This window comes from Triturus cristatus, chromosome 5_2 (assembly GCF_964204655.1).
Source record: "Triturus cristatus chromosome 5_2, aTriCri1.1, whole genome shotgun sequence".
Classification (NCBI taxonomy): domain Eukaryota; kingdom Metazoa; phylum Chordata; class Amphibia; order Caudata; family Salamandridae; genus Triturus; species Triturus cristatus.
The window spans coordinates 305,783,646-305,811,450 of NC_140588.1; positions in this window are offsets into that span (position 1 = coordinate 305,783,646).

Here is a 27,805-nt window from a genome sequence, read left to right on the forward strand (position 1 = left end):
GAGGCTTTATATACCAACATACCCCAACAAGCCACTCTCCAGGTCATCGAGGACGCTCTGAGTAACAGTGAGCATATTTCCACTACTCCAGTACCATTCATAATGGAATGCACTAGCCTGGCCCTTACTCAAATTTTTTTCGAGTATAACACACAATTGTACCACCAAACCCAAGGTACATCCATGGGCAGTACATTCGCACCGAGTCTAGCATGCATGTATATGACAGCTTTTGAAGCTAGAGAAATCCACAATTCTACCAACCCTTACTCGGCGAATGTACTGCTCCGGAAAAGATTAATCGATGATATTTTGATCCTTTGGAGAGGAGATTATGCACGATGTACAGAATTTTGTACCTGGATCAACACCCTCAATCCCTATCTGAGATTTACACACACCATCTCTGACACAGAAGTTCCTTTCCTTGATCTACTTGTCCGTCTAGAAGGAGAACAGATCACCACTAGTCTGTACCGTAAACCTACAGATAGGAACAGCCTTCTCCTTTTCAGCAGTCATCACCCCAAGTCGTTGAGAGAGAATTTACCCTTTGGGCAATTCTTGTGCATTAGAATGAACTGTAGCTCGCTGACAGACTACCAGAGGGAGTCTGCTACCCTCATGAATGATCTGATTAAGCGAGAATATCCTAGACAATTAGTCTCACGGGCACGTAAACGAGCAAGACATAACAACAGAGAGAGCCTACTAGACATTAACATCAAAGAACCTGAACAGTCCATTACTTGTGTCACAACATTTACCCCTGATTCCAACAGGATTAGGAACATCATACAAAAACATTGGGTGATTCTCAATACTGGTGACTTGGATTTAGAACCACCCAGGTTCGCATTTAAACGCACCAGTAATCTCAAGGATTTACTAATACACACTAGACCTAAGAAACAAACAATCAGATCACAAAGAATGCTGTGGGATCTACCTCCTGTCAAGGGCCACTATCCCTGTGGGACTTGCTCCATGTGTCCTCAAACTAGGATTAGTAAAGAATTGGTATTCCCCAATGGGACGACCTGGACCATCTGCAAACACACTAATTGCAATTCATCTAACTGCATCTACATGATGACATGTCCGTGTGGTCTACCATATATAGGTATGACAACGCGTTCAGTTAAAACTCGCATACTGGAACACAAGATCAATTTCAGATGCGCAAAAACACACACTAAGATGACGACCCACTATCACTTGGAACGACATGCTCCTACTTCTTTCCAATGGGTTGTTCTAGAATCCCATCCCTACATGTCTAAACAAGCCCCTTTTAGACTTGAACAACGCTGGGTCCTACGATTGGCTACTGACACAACTGGTCTCAACGAGGAAATTCCCTGGAGTATGCTTACCTAAATTGCCCATCTGATTCCATTATTCCCAGCGTAGTTGAGCCTATCATGATACTGAAACACCCCCCCCCCCCTTTTTGATCAGTATCCCTGTGGGAAACACTTTGATCTTCCCTACTCTCTCGAGTTCATTTACCCCCCTTTTTTTATCTTTTTTATCTTCTGTCTCCTTCATTTTCCTTGCCATGTGGGCTCTTCCATCTGCGGAGGTATTAATCCTTTCCCCCGCCCCCCTAAACACAGTCGGTTAATCTTTGACCCTTTTCTTTCATCCCGCGTCCGAGCAGATGACCACGCACGTATCGTTTTCCTTGATTGCCTATGCAATTCTGAGTGTCACTCCCTCACGTGTGGTACCATGGCAACAACGACCGCGTTCTCACCAAACTACACACAGTGAGGTTCGCGGTGTAGTTGTTTTGTTCTCGTAACATTTCCTTCCTAACCGGAAGGCCCGACCCATTATCCCTTGCGTCCCGCCGACTTGCTCTTTTAACTTGGACGAGAGTCTGATGTCCGAGTACCTTACTCCAGTGGTTGGTGAGGTTTAGGTTTGCGGAGCTTTTCCTACTACGGAATTGTAAGTACTTTGCACAATACCTACCCCGTTACAAGGGCTTGGCTGCATTATTTAATTATATTTTTTGCCGGTCCTCGTCTGCTTTATTGTTCCCACGGACAACGGACAAAGCATCAGCATGAACACTCTTACTTACAAGCTATTATTGTGTTCCTTTGAGTAGCTCCGGGAACATGTTGTGACGCGCTTAATGTTTTACCTTCAGCGTCCTAGCCTCCTTCCACGCTACATTTCCCTTGCTAATCTGAAGCGCTTTTGGTTTTACTTCACACGTCCCAGTTTCTTTCCACGCTACTATCTCCCTTATAACGATATCATTAAGCCAGACAGTGTACCTATGGGGATACTTGCGACACAATACAGGTTTTCCAGCCTTTATGGGGAATTAGTGGCCAACACAGTGGTGTGCACTTAACTTCTGGTTGGTAGTACATTATTTGTCACTCTATTTGATTCCAACGATGCTCATTTATAGCTGCATATGACGTCTTTGTCGTCAACAAGATCTCCAGTATACCCTGTGGCTCAACGCAACGTAGTTTTACAATATTCTTGTTTTGTTGTCCTATTTATTTTCTTGTTTGTTTATCTACATTTTATATCCTAGGACACTATAAATTGAGTGCTCTTCCACCCTGGCTTCGATCTCATCACAGCCTATGAGGGTGAGTTTCCTTACACTACTCCTGTTCTTCTTTGTTTGCGTAGCGAACTCTGGGGTTGTCCAGTACAATGATATGTATGTTTTACTGCTGCTCGCTCGAAGTATGTCCTGCACACGTTTGCTCACAATCGACGCATGTCACGGGTACATTTGACATTACCACTTGTCTATAGGAACCCTGATGTCTCGGATTGTTTTTATTGTAATGCTACCTTGATTGCTATACTTGTAATTTCTTCTCTCTTTTTTCGCAGGTTGTGTTATTTAACTTTTGGTACCACACATTTTTAGGGTGCTGTACGTGTGGCCACCATTGATACCTCCTAGAGGTTGTGACCACCACCAAAAAGGTGTAGGTAGCCTCATCATTTGTTGGTCCTGAAGAATTGCCAATTAATAAATTACCAGGCAAGAAACATGTTGACCTTTTTAGCACATTGACTCACACACCTAAAGGAGAGAGATGTGCGTTTCACTTTGGTTTTAATCAGGATGGGGACCATGCTTTATTAAAATAGTTTGAAGTGGATCACCTATCCCTGTTTTAGTTCACTCACTGCACACCTCACATGCACCTACACCAACTAGCAGAAGCAACCCCTTACACACCTCACTCATCGGCATTGGAAATAAAGATCTCCGTTAGGAAGGCCACATTTGGGTGCCTGATCGGGGATTGCACCGCCGGCCCGATAAGGAGCAAGACCCAATGATGAAGCAAGACACCCGCTTGTTGGGTCTGTGAGGGTCTTCTTTTCCAGAAGGAGTGATCTTCTCTCCTACATATCTCATCACGCTCACATTGTCACCTTGGTATCTGCTAGTTATACTACCACACTCTGCGTCACTTTTAGGAACTGCATACCTCTTTGTTTTCACTGCTTGATGGGCACGTATGCTGGACCTATATGAATAATAAGAAAGACTATTATTTATAAGCCCTCTTATCCCTCTAGTTGTTTGAGCCCATATGAATGTTCACATGACACCCACATAGCATTGCCAATGCACTGTAAGGCCTTATTTAGAGTTGGGTGAATAGGGTACTCAGTCGCAAATGCAAAGGAGAACCCTGTCCGCCAAACTCTCTGTCTGCCTACCTCATTTAAAAACTGCCAGACCCTAATCTTTCTGTCGACAGAACCCTTGTTGACTCCATTGATGGAAAACTTTCTAAGATGTCCTTGTGCAGTAGGGGCCATTGAAAGAAGGGCATTACGCAGTCGACCTTATTTAAGGTGGATGTTGTGACGTTCTTTTTTCTGGTGGTTTTCCCTTGTGGTGAAGTACAAAAAAGAAATAATGACCGACACACCCTGGAAAAAAAGTCCAAGGGCATGGGGGCATTAATCTTTTTGTTTTCAATTCGAATTCCAGACATTGGTGATATGAGGTCAAACAGAAACCTCTAAGCTTGGGAGTTTATTTTTCAAAACAATAATTTTTAAATGTTTGGTGCATTACCGTCAAAACCGACATTGGCCAACCACTACATTTTTTATACCTTGAAGGGAACTACAGTGATAGCAGTTTCTTTCAATACAAAGAGAAGAACTCTGGCCTTGGCCATTTCTAAATTAGGCAGACGGCAATCCTCAACATGGCAGAGTTAATGCCCCCCACCACCCTGACAGACTGCACTAAATCAGACCCATTGTCTTGCGTGGCAGCATTCCGTGTAATAGCACCACTCAATAGCTCTGCAGTGCACCTCACTGGTGACCTTCATACTCCTACAAATGTCTCCCTCCATACATCTCTATCAAACTGCCTTATTTTGGCCTGCAGCATACCATGCACAAGTGCCACTTTCCATTTCCATTTGCCTTTTGTTCATACTTGTATTTCAGTTGTACTCCTTTCTACACATTAATTGAGATTGTTATGAGGTCATCTATTAACTTTTCTAATTATTTTGTAATTCCTTTTGTTTAAAACATTATATCTGCATTTAATGTCCATTGCACTCCCATATAACCTATGTCTTTCTAACCCAAATTCTCATTCAATTCCAAAAATAGTGCATGTCACCTCTCCATCCTCCTACCCGGTTTGGGTTAAGTTTGTGTGATACTCCATCTAACTTTCAACCCACACAGGTGGTCAAGTGCACCAGCATGGTGCTGGCGGCCAAGCCATGCTGCACCCAGCCTTTGCATATCTGCTGGTGGAGGGTTGGCTGTGTGATCTGGCCAAAGACGCTGCACTCAATCATGTGGGTCGGTGGAGGCACATCCCACCGCAGACTGCTGAAGGGAATACTTTGGTAGAATTTAGATTTAGTAAATCATGAAACCCCCAGAAACTCACATATGAAAAACATAGTGAAGTTATGGTTAGGGTTGTTTAATCCCTTGATTTCAATTCAAAATATTCTCTGCTATTCAATAAATATCCAATTCACATTAAAAGTGTAGCTAAATCAAATTCAATAAACACTGAAATCCACCAGTTATGGTACGAGTTACAATCCACACTGCACTTAACAGCTATGCTAACCATAACTCCTTTGCACACCAAATGCAATGCTTATGAACTCCAACCATTTAAACCAATATGTCATAACACCGAAAAGCAGTGTCATTAAATAACAAAACATACTCAAACCAATAAATAATACTATATTCGGAATGGTCTCATTAATGGTGTTAATAGCAATGTGATGCATATTTTCACTTAAAGATTGTTTGCCTTTTGTAAGTACATCTGTCATATCACAGGTGGGTTGTTGAGTATTGCATTTGACGAGTAAGTTATACTTTGCATGGCTTTTATGTGAGTTATGGATTCTGGAGTTAACTTTAAGTAGCAAATTTATTTCTCAATTTTTCCTTCAAGATTCCTGTTTCTCACTCCTCAGAAATTTAAATATATGGAATGATCTCTGCACTCATCCTGATGCCTGCAACCCTATTGACACTGGTAATGCTATTGCTCATACTCATGTAGCTAGTCATAATCTCAAATGAATTTGTATTTCTTAAAACCACTGGTAGTCACTTCACAAATCCTTTTTCCGCAAGCAGACCATTCCCTGCTTCTTTTGGGCTTGAACCTTGGTGTCCCTTCTTTACACTCCTCCAATATTGGCCATTTTCAAATGCTTGGTCAAAGGATACTCACAGATGTTTTATATCTACCTTTAATTCTTTCTCTTATTATAACTCTGATCCAACAGTTTATGTAATTTCTTCCAGTAACTGTCTATTTTCTGCAGCTGATGTGGCCCCTCCCCAAAATGCAAGATCCAATCCTCATCAAAATCCCACAGTGCCGTGGCACAATGTGGAGCTAAAAACTCCCAAATCAGCATGTAAAAGAGCCAGACATGTATATCGAAGCACCTTTTATGCTCCCTCTAAAGCTTCCTGGCTTCAGTTCAGACATTTGTATGAGGCAATTATGACTACATCCCATTGTTGCTACTACCGCAACATAAATATTAACTTAGCTAACATCACTAAAGATATTTAAAAATTGTTGGGGAACTTTCCAATCCATTGGTTTCTAATATTTCCTTCCCTGCTTCTGAGTCTTTACATCAGGATCTATCTTTATTTCTCTACCAAAATTGTAGTGGACAAATGCCTTGAGGCAGCAGCTTCAATTACAGCAGAATGGTTCATCAGGGAACACATTGGACATGTGCTGCAGGCTAGCCACTTTAATTCCATTTTGGTACATTTCAGTAAATGACACAGGCTTGGCAACAGTCAGTTCTTCAGTGGCGCAGGTCGCTTTGACCCACTGGAGCAAGTGTAATCGGCTGAAACGGCAGGGGTTAATTCGGGCACATTTCGGACAAGTGCCATGGACCTACAGAACAAAACCAAAGGGGATGATGGACGGAGTGTTGAACAATGCAAGCACTCACCCCTAGTCAACTGATCTGGGTTTAATCCATCATCATTCTTTAGCTCCCTCCGCCACCCCAGTTCATCCATGGCCATATGCAAATCAGTCTGATCCTGTGCCTCATGGGAACAGTCCAGCCCGAACTGCCAAGCCATGTCTTCCCTGGACCGGAAACAAGCATCCTGGGACCGGTTTCTGGCTAATCAGCCGTCATCAGCCGTCATCAGCCAGGCTAGTTTGAATCCAGTGGCAAAGTGAGCAAGGGACCCATGTCTGGGCATACCCTGGCAACTTAGGGCGAACAAAGCAAAACCAAAGGGGATGATGGACGGAGTGTTGAACAATGCAAGCACTCATCCCCAGTCAACTGATCTGGGTTTAATCCATCATCATTCCTTAGCTCACTTCGCCACCCCAGTTCAGACATGGCCATATGCAAATCTACAGAAGGCATAGTGCATGAAGGCAATCTCCATGGGCACACTACAGCAGTATCATGGATCCTCTGCTTCAGCTTGAGTGGACTGCTCTGATATGGGAGCACACTGGTAACACTTTTGGCTGTTTGTGGGTGGACCCTCAGCTCTTGTCAACCGCTCTTGCCCACACTGGAAGCTAGCTCCTTCTGCCAGGTAGCTTTCTCCTTCTACTCTTAGGCAGGCCACTTCTAGGTCTTCTAGGTCAAGGAGGCTGTTCTTCCTTCAGATGAAATTGCAGGTAATGTTAACTCAGCTCTGGCTAGCTTGCTGTCAGGCAGACACCAGCTCTGGGTGTGCAGTAGTCTGCTGGGTACTCTGTAGAGCACCCCGTCCATGGTCAGAGTGAACCAAGAACTGGCACGATAAGTGGGTCAACACCCACAGCTAGCTTGAATCCGGTGGCAAAGTGAGAATGGGACTGAGCACACCCTTCCCACTTAGGGTGACAAATGCAAAAGAACAGATGATGAACGGAATGCTGAACAAATCAAACATTCAGCCCCGTCACAGATCTGGGTTAAACCCACCATTTGCTTCTCAGAATTCTAGTTTGGACCCAGCCACATGCAAATCAGTCTTGACCCTGATCCCCATGGCAACAGTCCAGTCAGAACTGCCAGGCCACATCCTCCCTGGACAGGAAACAAGCATCCTGGGATTGGTTTCGGGGTATCAAACCTCATCAGCAAGGCTACCTTAAATCTGGTGGCACTGCAAGCATGGGACCCACGTCTGGGCGTACCCTTCCAACTTAGGATGGAAATACAAAAGAACAGATGATGGATGGAATGCTGAACAAATCAAACATTCACCCCCAGTCACAGATCTGGGTTAAATCCATTGTTGTTTTGCTCACCATGCCATTCCAGTTTGGACCCAGCCATTTGCAAATGACCATGGTAACAGTCAAGCCTGAGCTGCAATGGATGTCTGAGTGGTTATATGAGTCTCTGAGAGAGTATGTGAATGGATTTATTGGTGTCTGAGTGGTAGCATTGGTCTGTGAATGGGTGGGTATGTGAGTGACTGCGTAGGTGCGTACATGGCTGTGTGAGTGGATCTGTGAGTGGGTGTGAGAGTCATGAATAGTATAATGTGTGAGGTCATAAGCAGTGCATTGTGGGGGTGTAAGTAATAGAGCAGGTAAGTATAACTGCTGAATTTCTATGGTTTTGTACAAGTGAAATCTGAGCCTAACTATAACATCCCTGTAACCTTTGTTTTTTTAGTGAATTACTAAGTTTAAAAAAATATATATATTCCCTAACTGTAACGCCTTGTAACTTTTGTTTTTTATATGAATTTCTAAGGTTTTTCTAATTATATTTCCCAACTATAATTTCCCTATAACCGCTGTTTTTTTCAGTGAATTCTTAAGGTTTGTTAAAATTCTATTTCCTAACTAAAACTTCCCTGTAACATTTGTTTTTTTACAATGAATTTCTAAGTTTTTGTAAATTTTATTTCCTAACTGTAATCTGTAACCTTGAGAGTGGGTGTTTTAAGTGCTTGTATAGGTTGGTGAATGGGCACGTGAGTGCCTAGGTGGATCTGTGAGAGGGTGTGTGAGTGATTGTATGGGTCTGGGAGTGAGTGTGTGAATGGTATTGTGAGTGTGTGAATCACTGTATGGTTGAGAGAGTGGCTATTTGAGTGTCGATATGGAAAGTGAAATTCCAGGTGATGTTCCCTCAGCTCTGGCAAGCTGACTTTCAGGTAGACACTAGCTCTGGGTGTGCAGTAGCCCTCTGGGAACTCTGTTTAGCACCCCGTCCATGGTCTGAGAGAACCAGGCACTGGCACAACAAGTGGGTCAACAACTCCCACTTATATACATGTATAGCTAAAATAAGATGTGTATTCTCAGTCTGCCCTTTCAGAACTGGTTTTAGTCAGTTTCCCTTCATGTGTCCTTGTCAGTCGGGCTTCCAGACACAGTCTTTGTCTAGAACAGTGATACTCAAAGTATGGCTCAGGGGCTGTTTGCGTCCCTCCTGACCATTCCATGCGGCCTCTTGGTGAACAGCAGCACTGGTATGCTGTTTACCTTACCTCAGCACTAACATGCAGAATGGAAGTCCTGCAGCACTTAACTTTAGAAACACCTTAATTTTTAAAGACATTTTACAACAAACGTGTAAAAATATGATAAATTAAAAAACATGTATTTCTTTAACATGCAGAACCTTTTCACCTTAGTACATCTGATGATATCAAGGAATTGAGAGTTTTTTCTTTTTTTAAATGATAGTTTTCAAACATGAATTTAGAAATTCAGGGCTTTCACTGACCCGGACAATAATGGCAATGATGAACTAAGAGGCAAATCATTTGTTATGTGCACCCTCTAGGTGGTCTGGGTTGCTATTATAAATGGACAACAGCATAGTTAATTAAATCAAACACAAGAGAAGGAAAAAGAGGCAAAGTGAAAAAAACAATTGCCTAAGTTCACACAATTTGGTCAAGTGGGGAAGCAGGGATTGATCCCAGGTTTTCTGGTTCCACATTGTGCAATTCAGTCACTACATGTACATGCTTCACTTCTCCTACACCCACCTTATAAACCCCATAACTCCTGACCGCCACCCTGCTGGCATCAGTGCAGCCCTCGGTCACTACGTAGACCATACTTTGTGGCCCCGGGAAAATGTCTGTGAGTGCCCATGGTCTAGAGTGATGGTCCAAAAGCAGGGTTGTCTCTAGGTTGGAGCACCCACCACAGAGGCACAAAGAGGTGTTCCTCTTTCCACAAATGGCTAGCAACGGCCACACTGACAGTGATCATGAAAAGAGAGTAAAGGTTGGTCTCTTACAAAGGACCCTTTACATTCGAACAAGACTGCAGTCTCACATTCCACCAAATGTCAGTACTTAGGAAGGCTAATCAACAGGTCTTTGCAGCAAAGAGACCTCATTGAATTGCTAATGGAAGCCTCTCTCCTCTTTTTCCATTTCAGTATCTTTGTCCTCTCAATACAGTCTCAGGAGTGGCAGTAATACTCTTTCAGAGTCTGGAAAAGTAATCTCACATTCCTCTTGTGCACATGAACAAGTCAGGGGTTTCCAGACACACATGATGCATGTATAAACGGACTACACACATACATACAGGCCCACTTTGGTCTGGATGTTAGCACAGTTACCTGGGTCTATCTTTTAAGAAACATAACTTTATAGGAATGTGTAAGAAGGCCACAAATCCCATGTCATGGATAAAAAGGTCTGGTCACAACTATATGACCATCGCTTTACATGCTTGCACACGTGACAGGAACAGTAGTCTTCTGTTATTAAAAAGAACATATGTGCTGTGCCTCTCTACATTAAAGACAGGTCCCATAATGCACTTGTGTCACGGGTCAGGCCTAGGTCTTCACACACATGCCAAATTAGCATGAGGCGGTAGATAAAAATCCAAAAACCAGGATAGCACATATGCAAAGTTGGGCACTCCTGGCATGGAATTCCATGCATGAGACATTCCCATTCAACATTCAGCAATAATCACCTTGCTTGGCCAGTCACCATTAACTTAGTTCAAAGGTCTTAAGGGCAGCACAATGGCCACACAGATTTTGGTGAATCATTTACTAATTCTTAGTCAGAAGAAAGAACAGTTCAAATTCAGTCAATCTCACTCTGACTCACTCGTACTTTACTCAGTCTCACTCCATCTCAGTTAGTCCCACTCATTCTCCCTCATTCTGACTCACTTAATCTCACTCCTACTCATTCAGTCTCACTCATTTGTAGTCAGTCCCACAATGACTCGCTTGGTCTCAGAGATTCACTCAGTCTCACTCCTTCTGATTCATGCAGTATTGCTCTGAATATGTCATGCTCACTCAGTCTCATCCACTCACACTCATTCTCACTAATTCTGATTTACTCAAGCTCACTCGTACTCAGACTCACTGAGTCTCACTCATTCTCGGTTAGTCTCATTCAGTCTCACTCATTCTCACTCATTTTTATTCACTCCTACACAGTCTCGCTAACTAAATCTCACTTTGACTTGTTCATTCTCATTCACTTGCACTCATTCTGACTCACTAAGTCTCACTCAGACTGTGACTCACTCAGTTTCGCTCTGATTCAGTCTCATACTCATCAACACTCCATAACAGTCATGCTCATTATCCCTCAGTTTCATTCAATCTCAATATTACTCACTCTTCCTTTCATTCATTCTTACTCAGTATGACTCACTTCACTGACACTCTCTCACTTTCACTTACACACATAGGCACACAGACATAATCACAAATATACATGCTCTTTCACAGACATACGCACTCAGTCATACATACATACACCACTGAAAAGATAAAGGAATGGACCAAGATGATCACTGCTTTAAATTGCACGCCGACTCTGGTGGACTCCATAAAATTTCTTGAAATTACACTGGAAAAAAACATTAACATGCAAATACACATCAACCTGTTGGCAAACAATGCCCACTTTCACCTCAGCTAGCTCAGAAAAAGGAAACTATTCATTGAGAACTCTGACCTCAAAACTGCAGTTCAGGCTTTAGTCATCTCAAGGTTGGAGTACGGATGTACTACCCTCTCGGGGCTTCCCAAAATCTCAACAGCCCCTCTAAAAGCCTGTCTCAACGCAGCAGCAAGACTCCTAACAGGTTCTAGGAAATGTGACCACATATCTCCTCACCTGAAGGCGCTCAACTGGCTACCCTACAAAGCTAGAATCCACCTAAAGATGGCCTGCATCACTCATAAAGCTCTTCACCACAATACCCCTCAGTTCCTAGCCCAGAAACTTACTTTATCTGGAGGAAACAGACACTCTAGGAGCTCCGACAATATACTCCTGAAACCCTCTCGCTTCAGTAAGAATAAAACATCTGACAGCTTTCTCCAGAGCGGCACCAAGAATATGGAACTCACTATCTCCATGCATCAGGAAAATCTCTTCTACACCACTATTCGAAAGGGAAGCAAAATCATTCCTGCTGAGCAAATTTCTCCCTTAATTCGGCACTTGCTTTACCTTATGGGGCTTGACTATCATACCAGCTATTTCACTGACTGGCAAGGCACTGTCTACTACCTCAAACTTGTTTCTACACTCCCCTTAATGACACATTCGCCTCTATGACTTACTCGTACTCGAACCTGTTCTTACTACTCCGAACAAATCATCTCAATTACCATTTCTGCTACCGTCCAAAACTTGTTAAAATTGTTTTGATACTTTCTCTGCTCTGTTTTTGTAAAAAGTTTATACTTATTCTGCTTTGTTTTGGAAAGTGCTCTTATACCCTATTCTGGGTCTTGTTCGCGCTATAGAAAACCCTAAAAATAAATAAATAAATACATTTGTTTTACTTACCTTGCTCATTGCCCAGTCCCCCGCAAGTACCTAACCCCGCTCCGCGCAAAGTCTTTGACCGTGCACGGAGGGGGTTTGGCTATAGGGCCTGGCCAAAGGTCCAGCCCTGCAGCCAACCCCTGCAGGCACCCACCCCACGCCTCACTTGGCCTTTGACCATGCTCAGTGGGGGGGCCACCCCCCATATGTGGACAACTCGGGAGGGGAGTGTGCAGCCCCACTCCCCAGGCCAGTTACAGCCCTGGGAGCTCATTCCTCAAGGGCCTGGACAATTAAGGGGCGGGGTGGCGTGCAACATCCGTCCCCAGGCCTATTTTAACACCAGGGACCCTATCTCCCAGGGCCCGGCAAATTAAAGCAAGGGGAGGGGGCCTGTGCAGCCCTCCTCCCTGGGCCAATTTCAGCACTGGAGATCCTGTCCCCCAAGTCCCAGCCAATTACTAAAAGAGGAGGGGGCATGTAGCCCTCCTCTCAGGCTGATTTCAGCCCCAGGGACACTATCCCCTGTGCTGGCCCATTAGTAAAAGGGAGGGGAGTCATGTGCCCCTCCCTAGGCCAGTTTTGGCCCCAGGGACCCCATCCCCCGGGGCCTGGCCAGTTCATGCTGGGTGCCCTGGCCCCACCCAGGATACCCAAGTGCACTGCTGGGGTCCACGAGGGGAGCCTGAGAGCCCCCAAAGTACCTGCTGGCCCCATGCCTCCAGCAGGAGCCAGCATTCGTCCCGCATGCAAGGAACAAAAAAACTGCTGCTCCCTGTGTGTGGGAGCATTTTTTATTTGTTTTCCCACCCACTGGACAGCGGGCAGGGAAACAAATGAAAAGTCCGCTCCCAGCGGATGGAATCAGTTTTTCTACTCTTTCCTGCTGGGAGCGGACTGACAGTTTGCTCTCGCATGGTGGCAACTGTCAAAGCTCCTGCCAAGCGAAAGCAAACATCTATGTTCCGAGGGTGGGCACCTTAGGAGATAGGGAGCCAGCCCTGGGGTTTGGTGGTCCATGGCCATTAATGGCTCCAGGAATGGGGCCCTTCTTCTTTGTATTTGCACAGCCTGGCCCTGGGGAGGTGGTGGTCCCCGGGACCGAAATTGGCCAGGGAGGGGGTCACGTGATCCTCTCCCCGTTCAAAAAATAGGCCTGGCCCCAGGGAGGTGGTGGTTCCTAGGGCACAAAAGGTCCAGGGAGGGGGGTCTGCATGGGCCCCCTCCCTATACAAACATTGGCCTTGCCTGGGGAAGGGGGAGGTCACCAGGGCCTTGAATAGCCTGCAGGGGGGCCGTAGATAGCCTGGCTCTGGCATGGTGGCAGTCCCCTGGGTCAAAATCGGCCACGGGGAGGGGAGCAGCGTGTGCCCCCTTCCCAATATACTTATATAGATTTGCCCCCAGGACCTGACTCACCTAGGGGCTGAAGTAAAAACAAACAGACCGTGGTTGTTTTAAAAAAAATAATTGCTGAGATTTGCAGAATCTCCACATTTTTTACAGACATTTAAAAAAAAAATGTTTTACCCCGGCGGGGTTGCACCACCAGGTCTAGGGGGTGGGGTATTCCTATCCTGCCCCTTATCTTTATTTCAAACTTTTTGGGAGGACTAGGATGAGTCTGAGTCCCAAAATGGCTGTCAACACTTCCTGTTTGAAGTGTTGCCAACCAATCAGATCTCAGCATGAAATCTGTCTGATCCATGCACAGTGGTGGCTGGCATGAATCGGGGGTGATGGGGAGGAGGGCAGAGGGAAGGTAAGGGAAAAAATAAACGTACCTACTCGCCGTGTCTCTCCTTCATCTCTCCTCCGTGTCTCATAGCCGGAACAGGAATCAACCTGGCTCCCCTAAGCCAATCACAACGTTGCAATGCAGCATTGTGATTGGTCGGAGCACCGTGGTTCAGTGCTCACACGAGGATTGCGAGCCTAAGCTTGTTCTCCACCCATAATGCAGCCAAGGTGAAGAACATGTAAATTGATCAACACTGTTTGGCCGGTCTGAGATGGCCAGCCAAACTTTCATATGCACTTCCAGAGTGCCCACCACTCCTGCACTTGCTCTAAAGCAGAGCAGCTCAGCTCTGCAAAGCTGCTACAGCAGGAAAAAATAAAATGATAATAACAAGTTATTATAATTTTATGTTTCCTTTATTTACACTGCTGAAAAGCAGTGGGGCGACGTTCTTCTGCCTTAGCGGTGCAGCCACCACTGTCCACGGAGGATTCGCGTCCCTAGATACCTATAATTATTTTTTCTTAAATAACTCCAAAACTACTGACGGGATATGCACCAAAGTATACAAATACTCCTTTTGGACCAAGGGCTAGCTTTCTGCCAAATTTGATGCAATTCCGTTCAGTGGTTCGGGCGGTAGTCGTGCTCAAAATCCCTAGGGGAATTTGCATGGAGAAAATACTTTATGAGACCCCCCATGTTTTTTGGCCTGATGAATGAATTACCCCGAACAAGTTTTGAAAATGTCATGAAGATTTCTCAAATGGCACCAAAGTTAGTAGTGAAAACAAAAAATGCTTTTCCTACGAAATCTAGATCCTTACTATAACTACCTGCTGGTGACCACCAGTAGGTAATATCTACATATATATAAAAGATAGAGGCAACTCTCTCTCTCTCTCTCTCTATATATATATATATATATATATATATATATAATTAGTTCTTTCTGGTGACACTCGATATTTCCAACTTGTACACCTGTATTAATCACAATCAGGGGGTAGAAGCAGTGAAAACATTTTTGAAAGCCAGACCCTTAAAATGTAAAGAACAGAGTCAAATGATTGTGGATTTCATAACATTCTGCCTACACAATAACATTTTTGTGTTTGGTGATCAAATGTATATACAGAAACAGGGCACCGCGATGGGCACGTGCTTCGCCCCCAGCTACGTAAACTTGTTCGTGGGCTGGTGGGAGAAGCACGTTGCCTGGGTGGGAATCAATGAGGCCTTGGCACAGAGGATAGCAATTTGGACCCGCTATATTGATGATATATTTTTCATCTGGACAGGTACAAGAAAGGAATTAGACCAGTATATAGATAGTCTTAACATCAATACCATCAGCCTACATTTCACTAGAACCATCAGTAGAAAGGAGGTACCATATGTGGATCTGATGGTCTTTGCTGATGGAGGTCAACTGAAAGTTATTTCGGAAACCCACAGCGGGTAATGCCACATTACACTACACCAGTCAACATCCATGTTGTCTCGTAAACAGCATTCCCTACGGAGAGCTGCTATGCCTTAAAAGGAATAGTAACAACTAGAGAAGATTACCATACAGCCGCCGAGCAGGCAGTGAGTCGTTTTGTCCAAAGGGGCTATCCTCAGAAAGTATTACAACCCGCATTAATAAAGGTGAATCTACGGAATAGAGAAGAACTTCTCAATAAGACAGCTCGACCTGGAGAGGATGAGACCACCAGAATGATATTGACATATTCCACAGACTCTGGAGAAATTCGCCAGAATCTAGGGAAGCATTGGAATATTCTTCGATCGGATGGTGTAATTGGAAAATCTATCACAAACCATCTGAGAATAACATACAGGAAGAATATTTCTTTAAAAGACATGCTAGTGCATAGTCACTATAACAAAACGGAAGTAAGCCTATGCAAGGTTAAGGGTTTGTATCCATGTCTTAAATGTAAGGTGTGTAAAAACTCCAAAGTAGTGAAAGAGTTTCAGGCAAAGACCAGACCAGACATATAGGAAGACTCCTGAATTGCAACACGGAATTCACTGTATATTGTCTTATGTGTCCGTGCAACCTATGTTACGTAGGAAGCACAATACATCAGACAAAAAAGAGGATTTTGGAGCACATGCGTGCGATCCCCAAAAAGGATAACAGCTATCCTGTTGCTAGACATTTTGCAGAACATCCCAACAGCAATAGTAAAGAGTTGAAATGTTTCTGTATAGATCATGTTCCTCTGCCAAAAGGAGGAGGGGACAGAGTAAGAATGTTGAGACAATTGGAGTCCAAGTATATAGTGGATTTGCGCACTCTTACCCCTCATTGTCTAAACTGCGAAGAGGAACTGTGGATACATGTAGGGTAAACTATTATAATACATATGGCGAATCTATCTGTCTGAATAGTATATAAGTCTGCCACAAATGTCACCACATTAATGGGCAAAGTGAAGGAATAACAGTGTGAATTAGATAAATGCAACAATAGGAGACACATTTTGAATACAAATGAATAGCCCTATGATTCCAGCACATATCTCACACACAACAGGTTATACAGTAATTTCTCCTTCCACCCTTCATTGAGTTTGTCCTTTCCCCCTCCCCTTTGTACTTTTTTCTCACCTCTATTTACATCCTCCCTGTTGGGTGATGTTATCATATTAACTATAAATTTTCAAATGAAATATTTTGAAAAACTATAACCCCCCATACATATTTTGGTTTTCTTCCTTTGTAGCGGCTTTATATAAGTCCTCATTCTCTTATTTTGAAATGGTTTTTGTTATGAATTGATGGCCGATATGTTGGAAATGGACCAATATGAAAATACTATAAGTAAAGACATGTTGACTAGGTATACAAAGAGGACTCTATCTAGCCGATTAAGAGCACCATTGCGGCCATTTTATGGATGCCAATTCTGTCAAGATCTCATTATGGGACAGATTATCTTTGCCCATTCAGGGCCCTATTTTTGATTTAGAGAAAAGATGAAACATTGTTGTAAATATTTTAGATTCTAATGGAATTTTATCAATATGCATCAATATCTATCAATTATTGGATATTTATTGATATTCACCAATAACCAAGGGTATCTATTGATATGTATGGTTATTTATTGATAGTGATTGACTTTCAAACAGATATGATACAAAATGAATGGTTTGAGGAGATGAATACCTATGAAGTATATTGAATGGACTCTCTCTTTTATCCATTGTAAGATGCCCGCCACTTTCACCACAAATTCACATGCTTTTAATGTAGTCCATTTTGTATGTTGGCCAAGAGTGAATCAATTGAAGTGTATTTAAACTTTATGAATTCATTGTTGTACTGACATTGACGAAGGCCGTCATGGCCAAAACGCGTTTGTTCAGCTACAGGACTACAATAAAGTAACTTTTATACATCCCACTCGATGGTGTGCACCACACTGTGTTATGCAGTAGTGTTTGGACGAATATATATATATATTGAGGGATCGAAACGCGTCATGCTGGTCGTGTAGCTGTGGCTGTTAGTTAGTGCAGGCAACTATAACTCACGCGACCACAATCCTCTGCTGATGACGTCACATATTACTTCACTGATGACATATGTGTCTTTATGAAAAATAAATATTTGTAATATATGTATAGCTAAAGATTAATAGAAGAAGACATGGGTAAATAAGTGTCTAAATACAGTGATGTAATATGTGACGTCATCAGCAGAGGATTGCAGTCGCGTGAGTTATAGTTGCCTGCCCTAACTATAACGGGGAAATTTCATTGGTTTTTTACGAGTGAAATGTCCAGCTAACTATAACATGTGTGAAACCTATGGTTTTTTAAGTGAATATATATATATTCACTGAAAAAACCATAGGTTTCAGACACGTTATAGTTAGGAATTATCATTTAAAAAACCTTGCAAATTCACTGAAAAAACCATAGGTTTCACACATGTTATAGTTAGCTGGACATTTCACTCATACAAAACCATTGAAATTCCCCTGTTATAGTTAGTTCAGCTAACTATAACTCGCGCGACCGCAATACACTGCTGATGACGTCACATATTACATCACCCATGACATGGTCAGTGACATCACTCATGACATCACTGATGACATCTCAAATGACATCACTGATGACATCACTGATGACATCATCCAGTGAATATGTGTCTTTCTGAAAAATAAATATTTTTTATTTATGTATATCTAAAGGTTAATGGAACAATGAACGGGTAAATAAGTGTCTAAATGGATTTTTTTTGTGTAAAATTAATTGTATAACTGACTTATTAACAGTATCTTAGTGAATACAGTGATGTAATATATGACGTCATCAGCAGTGGATTGCGGTCGCGCGAGTTATAGTTAGCTGAACTAACTATAACGGGGGAATTTCAATGGTTTTGTACGAGTGAAATGTCCAGCTAACTATAACATGTGTGAAACATATGGTTTTTTCAGTGAATTTGCAAGGTTTTTTAAATGCTAATTCCTAACTATAATGTGTCTGAAACCTATGGTTTTTTCAGTGAATTTGCAAGGTTTTTTAAATGCTTATTCCTAACTACAACGTGTATGAAACCTATGGTTTTTTCAGTGAATTTGCAAGGTTTTTTAAATGCTAATTCCTAACTATAACGTGTGTGAAACCTATGGTTTTTTAAGTGAATTTGCAAGGTTTTTTAAATGCTAATTTCTAACTATAACGTGTGGGAAACCTATGGTTTTTTTAATCAATTTGTAAGGTTTTTTAAATGCTAATTTATGTATGTATTATTATATTTTTTATATATTTATTTTACAATAAACTACCTATGTATATAGTTATAGATTGACTGTATCCTTTAATATGGAATGGCTCAGCTCTTTTATTTTGAATTTGGGTAAAGTTGAACAGCATAGTTAATATCTTCTATAAACTTCTAAACAGTTTAAAATGTTTGTTTTTTTAAGGGTTTTTCACGGTGCGCGCACCCCGCGATTTTTTGAAAAAAAATAAAATGTTTTTTTCACACTTCGGGGTCCTTCAGGGACCCCCTGACAAAGGCTAGGGGGTCAGGAACTCTCTACCCTGCCCCCTTTTCACGTTCTCCACCTTTCTTTTTCACTGTCACACACAAAATGGCGGCCGACACTTCCTGATTTCGACCGATTGGAATGTTGACTGACATCTAACCACCAATCAGAATTACGCTGGCGGACATTTAGTGCGCGCATGGTGCGCGCACGGTGTGCGCATATAGATATTTATGTACTTTTAACTGCAATTTTCTCAGGAACTACTGAACAGATTGACACCATATATGCAAAAGGCACATGCCTGACCTGAGGACTACCTCTTTGCCAAATTTCATGTAATTCTGTTCAGCCGTTCGGGCTGTACCTTCGACTAAAGGTCCTATGGGAAAATGCATGGGGAAAGCGCGTTTCGGGACCCCCCTTTTTTCTCAGCCCCCACTTGACGAATCACCCCGAGACTTTCAGGGTAGGAGCTGAGCGGAGCTCCCCATTAGTTTTGAAAATTTCACGAAGATAAGTCAACCGGCGCCAAAGTTATTCAAAATAGAATTTTCAGATTTCCTATGGGAACTCGGTCCTAACTATAACTATCTACTGGCGACCGCCAGTAGATAATATATATATATATATATATATATATATATATATATATATATATTATATATATATATATATATATATATATATATATATATATATATATATATATGTAGGTAGGTAGGATCCCCCATGGTTTACGCATCATGCTTGCCCCCAGTTATGACAGCCCTAACCCAAACATGCTACGCGAATGGGGAGAATGCAATTTAGAGTCCTCAAGAAGATTGGTTGAAATCTTAGTGAAATATGCTGATATTGACAGAAATGAATTATTGGCACAGATTGACAGTTTGAATCAACAAATAAACCAGCTCGAGGTCAATGGTCCAAATTTAAAAATGCGTGAAGAGATGTTGGCACGTTTGAAAAAAGAGGAAGAAATAATAAAGAGGAGAAAAACCTACAAATTCCAAAGGGACAAAAACGATTATGACTTAGGTCAAATATTCACCTTCTCTCGCAAGTTTGATGAAACTAGGGCAATGCAAAAAAGAGATCAAAGAGGAAAAGGCCCAGCTTCATTAGTAGATATAAGTAGGGATTTGCCGGTGACTCAATCTGTATCAGATCTAAGTTCATCAGTGGAAACTGAGTCAGAAACAGAGTCCAATTCAAGATTAACTGATGGGGCAAATCAACACATCCCCAAAAGAACAATAGGGGAAGAATTGAATTTTTTAAGGGAATCAAGACGACAGACCTTACGCCCCGGAAAGAAAATTACAGAACAAAACAAGGAGGAACATCAAACGAAGAGAGAGAAGGAAAAGGAGGCGCCAAAATAACAAACAAAAAGAAGAACAACAAGGGTTGGCACCGCCAATAGTCCCTATGAATGAAAATGCCAACACAGTCATCAACTTGTCAACCGTAAAATTGGACACAGCGGAGAAACAATTGTTGGCATTGGGGCTCACATATTGTGTTGAGAGTCCCGGTTCTTAATGAGGAGCCTGGAATTGGCCATAATCTAAATCTATCTTCACCTACTGGCCTCCCATCCGACTCAGACTCTCTCCTACCAAGAGCTCAACCGCCCCTATCTGCAGTGGTTCCACATGCACCCTCCGTGATCCCCCATATTAGAGGTCTATCTATGCTGTCCTGGAATGTCGCTGGTTTGTCTTCCAAACTCCCTTCTAATGATTGGGCGAACTTGGTGGACACCCACGACATTATTGCGCTGCAAGAAACTTGGTCATTATCCATCATTCATCGACCAGGCTATCTGGCTTATGGGAAAGTGGCCATCTCTAAAGGGAAAGGTCGACCTAGTGGGGGTCTTTTACTTTGGGTCAGGCAGCATTCATCGCTTCAGTTTAAGAAAATACCCCTGGATAACGATGATATCTTGGCTTTGCAAGTTTATAAGGATGATATGTTTGTTTATAATTTAATTAATATTTACTCGAGAGGTCAACCGGGGGGCAGAACTTCGCCAACTATTAAGCATTTGGACTCTTTTATTAATGGGTTAGTAAGCTCCAATTCGCTGGTTATAATGGGTGATTTCAATTGCACATTTGAGCCTTTGGGGATTGAAGACTGTAAACTTAACATTGAGGAGGATAGTAACTGGGGTGTTCCACCTTTATCCCTTGCACCTATTAAAAAGTGGACTGAGGCTGCCCTTCAATTAAAAAGTTTTTCTTTAGGGTGGGGCTTGAGAGCTGTGAATGGGAGATCTCAATCAGACAGCAATGGTAATGACACCTTTTTCAACGGGAAGAGTGGGAGCAGGATCGATTATATCTTTGTCACTCTTGATCTCTGGCCCACCGTGCTTGATATGGTCGTGATCACAAGACCAGAAAGCGATCACGATCCTCTTTCAATGAAGCTAGCAACTAAGCTCACCGCGGGCATTGGCTCTTACAGGGAATCGCGGGTCGGCGATATTGAGCTTTCAAATGATTGCCGTCGATTAAAATGGGTCAAAGTAATTGATAACGAAGGCCTCCAAAGCCAGCTTCGTAAGTCACTTGAGGACTCACTTCACATTTTATCAGTTTTTAACTTTTTAGAAGTTCCTCCTCCTCGTCTAATGAAAGAGCATGTAGTACTCTTTGATAAATTGAAATCTTTGCTCACCCTTAAAAGGAAGGCTAATCATTCCAGTCAATCTAAACCAGCGAATTGGTACAATAAAGATTGTTCCGCAGCCTTTAGATCACTTTCTTTCGCAATCAAATCTAATCATATCCAGGCCATCAAAGTAGCCAGGGTATTGTATAAAAGGGTTTTATCGAAGGCCAGAGAGCGCTTTGATATAGAAAGATGGGAGGATTTAACAAAAGCCTCTGAAGAGAAGAACTGGCTGAAATGTTGGCACCTAATAAAATGGGGAAGCGGGGTGTCTGAGCCTACCCCTTTTAACAATGTAGCCCCAGATATGTGGGTCTCTCACTATCAAGCCCAGTTCACCTGTCCTCTAATCCCTGTGTCCGATTCTATTGATTTTGTATCTACGGAGGTTCTTACCTTTGGTTTGACAGAGATTGAGAAAGCCATAGAAGCTGCGCCTGCTGGCCGGGCACCTGGTCCGGATTGTATCCCTACGGATCTTTTTAAATTTGATAAAAAAAACTGGGCCACTTATATTTCCTTTTTAATGAATGCTTTGGCACGGGGTGCTCCTCTGCCTATCTCTTGGTTAGGTGCAGAAATCATACCAATTTTTAAAAAGGGAGACCGCTCTAGCCCATCCAACTACAGACCCATTAGCCTAATCGATTCCCTTCAAAAAATTGTGGCCAGGATCGTACTTCGTAGGGTCAATGATTGGATTGACAAGTCTCAGGTTCTATCTACCCTTCAAGCTGGGTTCCGGTCCCATGTTAGTACAATTGACCAGGTTTTTAGATTTTCTATGATTTATTGGAAAACGGTCATTTTAACGGGAGGAACCCTGTATGCTGCTTTTGTAGATTTAAAATCTGCTTTTGACTTAGTTCCCCTTAGCAAGCTGTGGGCATCTCTCAAGGAGGCAGGTATGCCACCGGCTCTTTTATCGCTCATTGACAAACTCCATACCTCTAATTTTGCCCAAGTTAGATGGAGACAACAGGGTGAACTTACTGAAAAATTTCCAGTTAATAGGGGCGTAAGGCAGGGGTGCGTTTTAGCCGCGACCCTGTTCTCTTTGTTTATCAACAGGGTTATCTCTTATTTTGTTAATTTTTCATCAGATGCTCCCTCACTGGATGGCTCAAGGATCCCACTTCTTATGTTTGCGGACGATACGCTCTTACTGTCTAAGACTCAATCCGGTCTGCAACGGGCCCTAGACAGATTCTTGGTCTTCTGTAACGACCATGAACTGGCCATTAATGTTGACAAGACCAAATATATGGTGATGCATAAAAGTAAAATAATTAAGAGTAAACTGTCAATGAATAACATCTTGCTGGAACAAACCGACACGTTTACCTATCTGGGGATCACCATGGGCCGTAGGCTGTCCTGGAAGCCACAAATTGATCTACTGGTCCTCAAACATAATCAATTAGCTGGGGCCCTCCTAAAAGAACATAAAGCCTCACATACCAAACTGGTGGGTCCGGCCATTGCATTGTATAATGGGAAAATAAGAGCCTCGATTATTTACGGGGCGGAGATATGGGGTTATGATAATCTCTCACAACTAGTACTAGCCCAAAATAGGTCTCCCTCAGTCCACACCTATTAATCCTCTCTTACTTGACTTGGGATGCAGGGCGTTTGACGATGAAGCTGGTTTTAGACCCTTCACCTATTGGAGAAGATTGTGGTCAACCTCTGAGCTACTTCCGTATGCCAATGCGATCTGGTATATTAAAGACCAAGATAAGTCCAGTAGAATCGCCTGGCTCCAATATATTAAAAGTGGCTTGTATGATATGGGATTGGTTCACCTCTGGATAGACCCCAGAGGCAATCAATTCCCTAATAAACAGGACTTTAAAGCACTTTACTGGGATTCTAGGCTTGGGACTAATAGATCTGGGATTAACAGCTGTTCCCTATCTGGTCTTTTTATGAATCACAAGCTTTCTAGTAGCTTTGAACCCTACTGGAACTTTATTTCCAGACCTGAAGGACGCACATTATTCCATCAATTTAGAGTGGGGTCTCTCCCACTTAATTCTTTTAGAAGCAAATGGAAGAATGGTCATAATAGGTTCTGTCCCGCTTGCCCCACACAGGCAGAGACTATCACACATGTCCTATTTGTGTGTCCTGCCTATGTTCGTCCTAGGTTCTCCTGGCTTAGGCCGATCTGCTTAAATCTTTGTACTAGATCATCTAAGATAGCACTTCGCATCCTAAGTACAAATACACAAGAGGATATAGTCATTGCAATGGCCACATTTCTGAGCTGGTCCTGGGCTATTCGCAGATTAATTGTCAAGTAGGCATCCCCTTCAGCACCTTTTATTTTTGATATCCTGTTGCTCGTTTAACTTAGTTGTTTCTTCCTTCTGTATTGTTGTTTTATGATGTAAGGAATGATTGCTATGTTTATTTAATTTCTTTTAAGAAGAGTCTTAACGGGCTGGACCAAGTTATGTAATGCTCTTTTAGGATTTTAAGCTTTTGTGCTTTTGGTTTTTCCTTGTTTCGGCACATGGTCTTTGTTTTTCTTTTTTCCTTTTTAATTTTGACATAGTATTCTTTCATGATGTAACAATCGAATAAAGAATTTGATGATGATGATGATGATGATGATGATGAGAGTAACTTTAATTATCCACAAACCCGTGCAGATATATATAAATTTATCAGAAAATTAAAGTTACAAAAATACCATCAGGTCAGACGGGAGAAAAATAGCACCTGCATAGGCTCAGAAACAGCAAATGAGGTGGAAAATCCACTCACAGCCTCTCATGTGAACCTATTTTGTGATATCCATGAGCTACAAAGCGAGAACAATGAGCCCCTGCCCTCAGATTCAACACAACAACTAATGTCACATCACGGAGTAAACATCAATAGGGCACCAACAACTAAATTTAATCCCAAATCAAAATTCATCCCGGTATCAACAAGAGACTCTATTGATACATTTAATGAAATATTAATAAGGGAAGTGAGAACTCTAAGTTTCAAGACACAATCAAGAAAGAGAAAACTTGATGAATACCAACTAAAATACCAACAATTAATCAAGATATTACGTGACAATGAAAACGTGATAGTACGTAATTCAGACAAAGGAGGCAATTTGGTTGTGTGGCCAAAGTCCTTATACATGGAAGAAGCGTCAAAAGAGCTAGGAGATCGTAGTTGCTACAGGATCAGCAACAAAATGACTACCAAAACTGCGCAGAATGAATTACATGGAAAAGCAGTGGCCTAATTAATCAAGATGAACTGAAATTCCTAAAAAATGATTATCCGATATTGCCGGTAATGTACTTCATTCCAAAAATACATAAAGACAGTACCAACCCACCCGGAAGACCAATAATTTCTGCTATTCAAAGTTTGACAGAGAATGTTTTAATTTACATTGATTCATTTTTACAGGAACAGGTGAAAAAGTTGCTGTCATATATACAGGATACGAGTGACCTTTTGAGGCAAATACATGGATTTCAGTGGCAACAAGATTTTTTAACTGATCTCTATGGATGTCAGCAACCTCTACCCTTCTATCCACCATTTAGACGGAATAAAAGCTTTGGAACACTTTCTGGGAAAGAGATTTATTGAGTACCACACCCATAACAAAATGTTATTGGACCTGACCAAGAAGTTTTGCTTGTATACTAATTATTTTCTATTTCAGCAACAGGTATACCATCAAGTGAGAGGCGTGGCAATGGGTGTGAGTTTTTCACCCAGCTACGCCTGTCTCCACATGGGGTGGTGGGAAGAAGTAACAGTAAAAACTGAATTTGCAGAGATTTGGTCGAAAAACATAATCAAGTGGATCAGGTTCATAGATGATCTGTTTTTAATATGGCAGGGTGATAAACAAGGTGCTGAGGAATTTATAAGATGTTTAAACAATAACAATGTTAACATCCAGCTTACTTATACTATAAGTAAAAGCACCATCTGCTTTTTAGATGTAGAAGTGTATGTTTCCAATAACACTCTGGAAACTCGTCTACATCGAAAACCAACAGCTGGGAATACAATACTGCACTCAAATAGTTTTCACCCTAAACACACAATTCATAGTATCCCCTACGGGGAGATGTTGAGAATTCGTAGAATATGCAGTAATGAAATTGATTTGAAAAAGGCACAGGATGAGTGTAAAATCCGTTTCCTAGCGAGAGGTTACAAAGAGAAGGTGATCGATGACGCTATAAGACAAACTAGAGCCAAAACACGGGAAAATGTACTCTTCAAACCATCAGCCGGCAAGATAAAAAAAAATGAAAATCTCCGCCACAGAGAGTAGCCCTCGTTTACTACTTACATATAACAAACAAAAGGACAGCCTAAGAAAAATAATCAAGGACAACTGGCATTTAGTGCAGAGTGATCCGATCATAGGGAGTCAAATGCCAGCATTTCCCATGATAACATACAGGAAGGCACAAAGCACAGGTGATCATTAGTCAGCAGTAGTCCAGAGGTCACCACTAGTATTAACTGGTTGACCAATCGCAAAGGATTTGTCCGCTGTATGATATGTAAAGCATGTAAACATGGGGAGAATAGAACATCATTTTTAACCACTTTTAAAGACAAGCCCTCTGTTATTAACACATTTGTAACCTGCAAATCTGATTTTGTTGTGTATGTGCTGGAGTTCTCTTGTGGACTGCGATATGTGGGAAGCACAAAGTTGCAGGTCCACAAGAATACTCCAGCACATGCGGGCCATCACAAATAAAGATATCAGCCATGTTGAGGCGACTAGAAACCAAATATATTCTAGAATTAGACAGCAAAAGCCCTCATGGTCTAAACACGACGGATGATCTACACAGGTTTGTATAACAACAATAATTTTGGTATTAGGTTGGCAACAGGAAACTTATGTTGGTACATGAATAAAATCTACAGGTACCAGTCTGATAATCATTATGATTTAAAAAATCTGAACCTCAAATAACACACAAAACCCCCCCCAATTTGTTTTTTCCTTCTAAGTGACTGTTTTAAAAACATGGGCTCATGTGTACAACACACTTTTAGACAAGACAGTTACAAGCACAATTTAGGGTATCGCCATCGCCCACAAGAACACCATCCACATCACAACCAACTCAGATGACACCCTCACCTACGCAGAACACCTCCACTTCCAGATACACTCTGACCCCAAGACCACGCTCAGAGGCACCCTCGTCTACAGACCACCGGGACCATGCACACAATTCAGCGAAGCCATCACAGATTTCGCCAGCCCACACGCCATCAACTCCACCGACTACATCCTCCTAGGGGATCTCAACTTCCACCTGGAGAACAACAAGGACCGCAACACCGTCGCCCTGCTGGACAACCTTGCCAACCTCGGACTCAAGCAACTGGTAACCACCCCCACCCACTTCGCCGTCCCGCATTCTTGACCCAGTCTTCTCATCCAGCAAGCACGTCGCCTTCAGCCACGCCACCAAACTCCAGTGGACCGACCACAGCTGCGTCCACTTCAGCTTCAGAAAAACGACGACCCACCACCACCCGCAACAAGCCCCTCGAAGGAACTGGAACAAGATCACAAATGACCAACTCACCACCTTCCTCAGCCAGAACCGCCCCACCAGCTCAATGGACCCCAACGAAGCCACAACAACCTCACTCCGTGGATCACCAACTGCGCTGTCGCCCTTGCACCACTGAAGAACCCCCCCAGCAGACGCGGCAGCAAGAAAACCCCCTGGTTCACCGACAAACTCATCACCTCCAAGAAGAACTGCCGCTCTCTGGAGAATACCTGGCGCACCAACCAGACAACATGACTGCCCTCAAGCACGCCACCCGCAAACACCACCAACTGATCCGCACCACGAAGAAGACAGCCTTCAAGGAACGATTGGACAACAACACCCACAACAGCAAAGAACTCTTCACCATCGTCAAAGAGCTCTCCAACCCCGACGCCGGAAACAACGACATCACTCCCTCGCAAGACCTCTGCGACTCTCTTGCCGCCTTCTTCCACGACAAGATCGCCAACATACACAACAGCTTCGGCCCTC